The 10,374-nt window shown below is 35.2% G+C and overlaps 1 non-coding gene across 1 annotated transcript; it reads left to right on the forward strand.

Annotated features, from left to right (window-relative positions):
* Positions 1–2,454: 2,454 nt before the first annotated feature.
* LOC139865165 (small nucleolar RNA R71) lies at positions 2,455–2,561 on the forward strand. The gene has a single exon (XR_011764688.1). It is a non-coding gene; the product is annotated as a small nucleolar RNA R71 (small nucleolar RNA).
* Positions 2,562–10,374: the final 7,813 nt, after the last annotated feature.

The raw sequence follows: 10,374 nt of genomic DNA on the forward strand, positions 1-10,374 counted from the left end.
ATCTCTATCATAAATCTTATTATTATCATAATTTAAAATTAAAATTAAGATTATTGTTATATCTTATTAAGTTAACATTATGATAGAGATATAGAATATAGATATTGATAATTGATATTGATAAATAAGAAAAAGATAGAAAAAGGTGTGTGTTAATTGATCGTAATACGTCGCCTTTTATAGGCAAAATGTTAAATTGAATTTTCGCTTACGACCCCTGAACTATGCTCAATTAACAACTTTTTATTATTTAATATTATTCTTATTATGAATTATTTAAATATTATATTTTATTCTTGTGCATAGTTGACTTGTAATTTTTACACCGTTGCGTCGAGCGTTGAAAGTTGGTTCATGTCTTGGTTCCGGATTTTCGAACGCCTTTTCGTACAATTTTATATCGTGTACTTTGCGTTTTGTAACTTGTACTCTTGTCATTTTTAGACGTTCTTCATCAATAATTTGAACCTTTTTGATTGTATCTTGTACTTTTGAGCTTTTTGGACCTTTGTGTCTTCAATTCGTCGTTTTCGCCTTTTGTCTTCGCACTTATTTAAAATAAACGAATATTACTTGAAAATGGAACAATTGCAACTAAAATCTTGTCTTTCTTGGGGGATTTTGCTATGAAATATATGTTCCTTTTTAGCCTTATCACGTTTCAAGCCTCATTATTTCTTCATGACGCTCAGTGCTTGGAACTGGTGTTGTCGCAGTTTCTTTTACGTCTTCCATTTCCTCTTCCTCTTCAGATTCCTCATCTTCCTCTATTTCTTCACTGTGATCCTCTTCTTCCATTTCTGGGTCGTATACAGACTGTGATTTGACACCCATCTCGATATCATCGGCTGGTGGTGATGACTCATCATCGAAAGTAATCCGTCTGGTGGAAATAGCAAACATCTCTGCTGTCCAGAAAGATCGGTTGGTTGGTCAATTTTGAAGGTAACGCTCTCCCCATGTGATCGTATGATCATGGTTTGATTGTACACATCAATGACAGTCCTAGCTGTATTCATGAAAGGTCTCCCTAACACTACTAGGGTGTGTAGGTCTTCCTTAATATCCATTACTACGAAATCTGTAGGATACAAGAATTTGTCGACTTTCACCAAGAGGTTCTCAACTATGCCCTCAGGATATCGAATTGTATGATCGGCAAGTTGGATTGTCATTTTGGTTGGTGACAAGTCTCCTAACTCTAATCTCTTGTAGAGGGAGTAGGGGATTAGGTTGATACTTGCTCCTAAATGTGCTAGGGCATGAATGGTTCCAGATTGGTAGATTGAACACGGGAAAACGAATTGACCCGTATCTCCTAGTTTAGGTGGTAGAGAGTTTCTGAGTAATGCAGAGCATTCTTCACTTAGTGGAATTTTGTTAGAGTCTGGTATCCTCTCCTTTGTAGATAGAAGCCTTCGGATGTATCTCTTCTGGTTGGGAACTTTGGACATGGTGTCTAGGAATCTGCCATCAAGTTTGAAAGAATCAAGCTTGGATGGTTCTTCTTGTAGCCTTCCAGGATAAGGTACGCGAACTGGAGTTTCAGGGGTCAGCTTCTGAGTATATGTTGATATGTTCTTGAGCCTAATTCACCCTCTCCGTGGTTCTTCCTCTGGGATTACGGAATCCATTTGCTTTGCTTCTTCTATGTGGGGATTCTGGATAGTATTACTTGGCAATCTTCCCTGCGGTCGGGTTTCAAGGCATTGTGATAACTGTCCGAGTTGCGTTTCCAAACTTTTGAGCAGAGCCAATTGATTTCTCATTAGTATCTCCGTCTGATTTTGTCTGGTTGCAGTTCTCTGATTTAACTGTTGTTGTCCTTGAATGAACTGAGTTAACTGATCATCAGCTCCGAGAGTGGGGTTAGTTGCTTTTGTAATCTGGGTGGTAGGGGAATTCTCCTCAACTGGGGGATCAGTGAGTGGAAGTGGTTGATCGTAGGTCAATTGAGATTGCTGGGCTGGGTAAGGTGGATAGCGAAAAGGTTGATTGCTTTGCTGAAATTGATTAACCCTTGGTGGTTGATTGAATCCGAGATTTGGTGGACGAGCTGGGTATTGAACGTAACAGACTGAACCGTCAGGGTTTTCGTACTCAACTTGATAGTCTTCAGTAGGTTGTGGGTTGGTACAATTAACACAGGCCTGAGCTTGGTTAACCTGCTGCGGTTGCGTCTTCAATTCTCCGAGTTGCTTTGCAAGAGATTCCATCTTATCCATGAGGGATTTGATGGCCCCCGTTTGATTGTTAAGTGTAGAGAGTGGGGCAGATGATGAAGTTGTTTCACCACTGTTCCAGTCATGATGATGCATCGTCATGTTCTCGAGCAATTCCCATGCTTCATCTGCGGTTTGATTCATCAGATTCCCTTGAGCTGCTGCATCGATCGTCATCCTATGATTTACCATAAGACCATTGTAGAAGGTACAGATTTGGGCTGACCGTTCTAACTGGTGATTAGGGCACTTCTTCAGTAGGGTTTTGAAACACTCCCATGCAGTGTAAAGAGATTCATCATAACTTTGTTTGAAGTTAATGATGTCATTCTTCAGTTTGGTTTGTTTAGAAGGAGGGAAATATTTGGTTAGGAATTTAGTCGCCATCTCCGTCCATGACGTGATGGAATCTTTTTCCAGTACTTCAAACCAAGTTTGAGCATAATGAGTGAGAGAATAGGGGAACAAGTATAGCCGGACTATATCTTGTCCTATCCCTGACTGTTTGTAGGAGTTCGAAAGAGATATGAATTTATCAAGGTGAGAATTAGGATCGTCATTCGGTAATCCATGAAACTGACAGCTATTTTGAATGAGCTGGATGATGTGATGTTTTAACTCGAACGAGTGTCCTTGAATCTATGGAAATCTGATTGGTCCTCCTCGACCTTCAATCGAGGGTTTGGTGTTTTCTGCTAAAGTAACGCGTAACACCATTTGGTTTCTGATTCGTGCTTCCTTGCGTGCTTTAGAGATTATTGCGTCTGGATCAGGTACGAATAGCAACGGCCCTGGTCTAGATCGGGTTTGGGTCATACACTAGGTATGCCTTTTTTTTTTTAATTTTCGCAAATAAGCTAATTATAATAAGCTAAACTAATCTAATCTAATTCTAAGGTAATCTAATTTAATCTAAGGCAATCTAAAGTAATCTAATGTAATTTTAATCTAAGGTAAACTAAAGTAATCTAAGGTAATCTTAATCTAATCTAAAGTAACTAACTATCCTATGGTGGAATATATTTTTGGTTCTGGCTACTGATTCCCTGGTATTTCGGTAACAAAGTTCTGCACAAACTATTCAACAAACCAAGTGGCCAGGCCGACTACGGAGAAGAAGGATCCTTTTGGTCCCAATATAATTGGTGACTGTTCGGAAAATCCAATAACCAAGTCCTTGTATAATTGTCTTTCTTAGACACCACTAAATGCTTGTGAATAAGTTTGATAGAGAGCAGTATTGCCTGATACCAAGTCCCCGGCAGCGGCGCCAAAAACTAGTAGGTCTCCTGATATGGACGAAACAGACGGTTTTTATTTGAGCGGTGTCGTTAGGCCGCGGCTCGCCAGGATCAGCCACTCGTGGGAGTGGGTACTGTTTTATATTTAGCGGGGCCTAAATCTTACTACTCCTTATAAGTAAGGGAAGTATGACCTAGAGTCGTATTTTTGAGATATCAGTAACATCGAACCTATATTGTAGCCTAAGATAGTTATGGAGTAGTGAATATTTATTTTAGGATTTTCTAATTTAAGATAGATAAAGTAAATGCGATAAAATTTGTAATTTAGATAAGGTTAAAGTAAGTGCATACTATGACTTCATCAGTTATTCTGCCTAGATTATGGAATGCTGGCTCATGAATAGGCAGAGGCCCTGTATTCATTACACTGGTCCTAAACGCCCCTGTCGTAAGACATGTCACTGGGTACTGCATTAGGCTTGAAGATTCTGAATAGACAGCAACGTCCCTTACCCCTGACGCCCGTGCAGTCTGACTACAGGCATACACATTCAGACGGCTCATCCAATTGAGCGACTCGGTTGGGTGACGTATTAACATTCCAAAATGGTCTAAACTTTCTTAAGCATAATAGAATACATGGTGTACCATATCCGAGAGACGTGATGTGTTTCAATGCTTTCGTTAATGATTGGTAAAAGATAGTTAGGCCCTTAAAAAGAGTTCAACCATAAAGAACACCATGGCCAAGTCAAGTCTGACTTCCATGAACACGTTCGGTTGTTCTAACGGTCCAATCCTTTATGTGTCTAAACAAAAAGTTCCTTAATTAACTAAGAATCCCTCAAGCGGAGTGCAATGCTTGAGACCGCGTTATGGTGCAGTGTACTGGTCAACACTAACCGTGTTCCATGGCCTTACTTAGCAGAGGTACAGCTTACAACAACCGCTGTGCTTCAGCGTGCACGTACGAAGTTTATATGCTTTGTGACTACACTAGCATGGTCTGGGACCGACAATGTACTAAGGATCTAGTCAGATGTTTCACTACGAAAGAGTCCTCAGTCAGAATCCAAAGCTCGATAGACTTACTACAACCGGTGTGCCTCGGTCGATCTTACGTTGTATCCGAGAGACTTCTCTTACCAAGGGGTGACACAGATAGTGTACTCTGAATCGGGGTTCGCGACTTCCCAATAACAGAGCGTATAACTACGTTCTATTAGTTGGAAAAGCGATTGAGTTTAAAGTATAATCGGAAAGTATTTCAACAGCATACACAGACCATAATATCATTTCGGCATTATAACTGCTTACATCATAGCATACACTAAAGATAACTACTAGCTAATCATGGCAATAATATCATAAAACATTATATAATATAAAGGATAGAAGTACCAGTAGATTAAACGAGTTCCGAATACAAAAGTGAACTTCAAGACTCCAGACCGCTCCTAATACAATCTTCAGCGTTCGCCTCCGGGTACTTAATTTCCCGCTCGGAGGTGAGAAGGCCTTGAAAGTATGACTAATATTGTACAAGAGAGAGAAAGAAGTGAATTGAAGTGTGTGTTGGAATGAATGACAAAGACCCTTTAAATAGACTTGAAAATTTGCCAAATACGCCTGGCAGTCCGTTTGGCAGGCCGTATTTGGTAGGCCGTATTGCTGGCAGGCCGTTTGGTGGCTCTTGTGGTGGCACGTATATGGCAAGCCGTTTCCATACTGGCAGGCCGTATGGCAGGCCATATGGCAGGCCGTATGGCTTGCTGGTCAGCCTGAATTCTCTGGATCGTAACTTGATTTCATGTCTTTCCCCGTTTTCGCTCTAGAATCTTCGTTTTAGCTCCGATTCTCTTGATTCTTTTTGCACCGTCTTCGTAATTACTTGTTCTTCAATTCTAACTGACGAAGTGGGTATTTTGCTGACAAAGTTCGAATCTTTCTTGTTTTTGGGCCTTAATACCGGGGTGAAAACGTAACTTTTTAGCTGAAATCAAGGATCAAATGATGCAGAAGTATCCTCACCTCTTTTTGACTTCAACACCTGCCTCAGCTTAAATTTCGGGATGAAATTTCCATTAACAGGTGGGTAATGTAATGACCCGACTTTTTCGACTTTCTTTTGTGCCTTGTGTTTTAGCGAAACTGCGTATTTATGCGTACTGTGCTACTTTATACTCTGGAACCCTTATATACATGGTTTACTTTCATTTATATATTAAAATGTGCCTTAGTGTACGCAGGATACTTAACTTGATCACCGGATGCTTTATGACCATTAGTGTCACTTAACGTTTCGAATAAACCGCGAACTGCGCGCACGTTTAACTTTTGTCGTAATCAGAATATTATGACTACGAAATATTAATTATTATTTTATAATAATAATTACTTGGGTTTTTGGATGCTTAATTATGCGTAGTAATTTAATTATGCTTACTAGTTAGTCTTGTTGGACTTAAGCCCACCCTACTCTAGCTAGTAGCCCATTTATTTAGCCCACTTATTAATTACTAGTGACCCATTAATAAGTAAGATAAATTCCCATTTATTAGAGGGAACATGCTAGCATTTATGTCAAGTATTATCTCTAATGTTGCATGAGATCCTAACATAAGCACCAACTTTAGACAACCGTTAACCAAAAAGCAACTTTTTGTCCCCCTTGTCTCCCCCAAAACTCACGGCCATGAGGCCTCCCTCCCACCCTCATTTGTCTATAAATACTAGCCTTATTCATCTCATTTTACACTTGCTCTCATTTGTAATTCACACACACACACTCTCTCTAATTCTCTCTAGTTCTTTCTCTCTCTAAAAGTGTAAGTATTTTTGATTTTTCTTCTTCTTCTTCTCCTTTCCTTTTTATGTTCATCATCATCCATGGAGGATCAAGCTTTTTAGCTTTGATCTTGATTACATCTTGTAGATTCAAGCATGAATCCTTCAAGAACATGGAAGATTTAAGCTTTCTAGCTTTGAATCTTCACCAACTTTGTAGATCTAAAACTTTTTAGCCTTAATCTTGTTATTTGTTTATAAAGATTCAAATTTTTGTTTGTAATCTTCATGTAACTTAAAGATCCAAGCTTTATGCTTCAAGATCTTCAAGAACAATCAAGATGCAAGATTTCTAGCTTGGATCTTCATATCTTTTGTTGGATCTAAGTTTTCTAACTTATGATCTCATTATTTTGTTATAAAGATCAAAACTTGTGTTTATGGTCTTCATGTAACTTAAAGATCCAAGCTTTATGATTCAAGATCTTCAAGAACACCAAAGGTTCAAGCTTTCTAGCTTTGTGACCTTACAACTTATGTAAAAGGGATTCAAGCTCTCTAGCTTAGGGTTCTATCACCTCATTTGACTTAGATTATGTTCATACTTGTTTGATTGATGTAAAGTTTGTAACTTTGTTTGTAAATAGGACTTGTATTTGTGTTAAGACTAAGGATATGATGTAACCTTGGTTCATCATCCATCTAAGGCTCTTAAATGAGTTGTGTTATTACTTGGTCTTAACATATTGTGTATTGATGGTAGAATCTTGGTCAAAAGTGATGCTAAACCATCAACGAGCTGTACACTTGAAGCTACAAGCATCAAGGATGAGAACCGTGATGAGCATCAAGCACCAAGAACCCCACCGGAGCACTTGTTTACTGTTTTTTGGGATCTTATCAGTAACCTGGTGAAAGGACCCGTTCATATACATTATAAACGATTCACAATAGTTGATTACATCGCAAGGTATTTGACCTCTATATGATACATTTTACAAACATTGCATGCGTTTTTAAAAGACAAACTTTCTTTACAACGAAAGTTGACGGCATGCACACCATTTCATAATACATCCAACTATAATTGGCTTAATAATAATCTTGATGAACTCAATGACTCGAATGCAACGTCTTTCAAAATATGCCATGAATGACTCCAAGTAATATCCTTAAAATGAGCTAATGCATAGCGGAAGATTTCTTTAATACCTGAGAATAAACATGCTTTAAAGTGTCAACCAAAAGGTTGGTGAGTTCATAGGTTTATCATAACAATCATTTCAATATATTAATAGACCACAAGATTTCTGTTTATAAATATATGTACACTCGCAAGTGTATAAAAGTATTCTATAAATTGTAGGCACCCGGTAACAAGCCTTAACGTTCATGTTTTACCCTCTGAAGTACACCAGATCAGGTGTGTTTAAAATAACCTCGAAGTACTAAAGCATCCCATAGTCAGGATGGGGTTTGTCAGGCCCAATAGATCTATCTTTAGGATTCGCGCCTACCGTACATAGACAAGTAGTTTAATGTTACCAAGCTAAGGGTATATTTCTGGTTTAAACCCACATAGAATTAGTTTTAGTACTTGTGCCTATTTCGTAAAACATTTATAAAAACAGCGCATGTATTCTCAGTCCCAAAAATATATATAAAAGGGAGCAAATGAAACTCACCATACTGTATTTCATAGTAAAAATACATATAACGTCATTTAACAAGTGCAAGGTTGGCCTCGGATTCATGAACCTATATTAATTATATATATTTATATGTTGGTCAATATTTGTCTAACAATTTTTGGTCAAGTCATAGTGTACCACAATCCTAATGCTCGAGACTAATATGTAAAAGTCAACAAAAGTCAACTTGACCCAAAATGACTTCTAAAATTTATACGTGTTTATTATATAACTTAACTATAGTCGTTTTATATATTTAAATATATTTATTAGATTTTATAATAATAAAAGTCATTTATTAATAAAAATTTATATTAACGTTTATATATGATAAAATATACTTTTATATATCTTAAGTAGTAAAATTTATAAAGTTCACTTAATATCTTAAAACTATAGTGGTAAGTATTATTAATGTAATTATATTACGCGTGGTGAAAAATATATTTGTATCCCCTATTTATTTGATAAAATAATATTGATCATAATAATAATAAGTAAAAGTTGTATTATTTTGTAATAATAATTATTATTATTCTATAAAAAAATAACAATATTTATATTTATTAAAAATGTTATTATGATAAAATGATAATACTAACATAATAGTAATAATGATATTTTATAATAACAATGATATTTCTATTAAAATAATAACGACGATAGTAATAATAATTATTTTAACAATAATACTAAAATTCAGTTGACTATAGCTTCAAATCCGTTCATCGAAACCATTCGATATCTAAATGAAAAGTTTTTTAATTTTTCGCTAGCTTTCCAATGACATGCATATCATATACCCTATCTCAGTAGCATATGTATCTAATTCAGGATTCAACAAACCTATCTAAGGACAATATCGAATGTACAAGCATGCATAATCCTATATACTCGAGCACTAGTCAGGGATACACTATTGATATATAAAAGTTAAGTTATGAGTGCTCACGTATCAATATTGAGATTCAATATTGCAGGAAAGTACGTAGACGCAACGGAGATGATAAACACTAGATTGACCTCACGAGCATACCCATGAACCATACCCATCACCTCCATAGCTATAACCCATAATTTCCTTAGCTTCGAATCATTCAAAAAACTATTTTGAAATCACTCGGACATCACTCCGTCGTAATATTTTATGTATACTAATAATATCTTGAAATAATATAGAGAAAATATCTATATATATGTAAATCGATTGAGAGAGTTTAGAGAAATATATTTTCAAGTTTCTATGAAATAATGAAACCTATTGAATTCTATTTATAATAGATTTTTGAATTATTAAAGTGAATTATTAAAGTATGAATTATTAAAGTGAATTATTAAAGTATGAATTATTAAAGTGAATTATTAAAGTATGAATTATTAAAGTGAATTATTAAAGTATGAATTATTAAAGTGAATTATTAAAGTATGAATTATTAAAGTGAATTATTAAAGTTAAAGTAAAGTAAAAGTAAAGGTAAAGTTAAAGTATAGTAAAAGTATAAAAACTATGTATGTATAATACGCGTATAAATATATATAATATTAATTTAAATTGTTATATATATTTAATGAAATAAAATATAAATATCGTTATATTTATTATACTGGTTAAGTAATGAGTTGTCAAAAGTGATTCTAGATATTTATAAAAGTTATATACGTTTTAATAATAAAGTTCTTTTTAAACTGAAAACGTTTTTGTACGTTTGAAAATAGATTAATAGAATATTATGGAAACCAATTCTCCACTAGCTTTTGTCTAACTTTCGTAAATGACACTTTTTATTTTTATTTATAAATAGCTTTACAAATTATTCCGAATATCGTTAAGAGGAATAGATTTCTCAAATCAAAGTGGACCTCTCAACAGAGACTTGTAATCATAATTCAATGTTTCTGATAATTCAGTCATTTAATATATTTTTTTTTAATTTCATCGATAATCATATTGAAACAAATACGTTCATATAAAGCATTATACTTTTAAATACTTTGTTGACATTTTCAATTTATAACATATACACATATACATACATATTCATATATGTTCATTTAATGGTTCGTGAATCATTGGAATTTGGTCGAGGTTTAAATGAATGTATAAACATAGTTTAAAATCCTTGAGATTTAACTTAACAAACATTGCTTATCGTGTCAGAATAATATAAAGATAAAGTTTAAATTTAGTCGGAAATTTCCGGGTCGTCACACCTGGGCTACTGTAAAGTTTATTTTCAGTTAGTTCAGTTCGAGTAGATGATTTTCCGTTTAGACCTCATCTTAATCCGAGTTACGGTTTAGGATTTATGGCCTTCTGAAAGTCATTACACCCTATTAACGTTGTGCTGAAATTTCTGACCTACTCGTACTTAAACCGTTGCTACGGTCAAACGAAGATCAGTTTCGTTCTGGAAATTTGTCAGATCTAGG

Source organism: Rutidosis leptorrhynchoides, chromosome 8, assembly GCF_046630445.1.
Source record: "Rutidosis leptorrhynchoides isolate AG116_Rl617_1_P2 chromosome 8, CSIRO_AGI_Rlap_v1, whole genome shotgun sequence".
In the NCBI taxonomy this organism is placed as follows: Eukaryota; Viridiplantae; Streptophyta; class Magnoliopsida; order Asterales; family Asteraceae; genus Rutidosis; species Rutidosis leptorrhynchoides.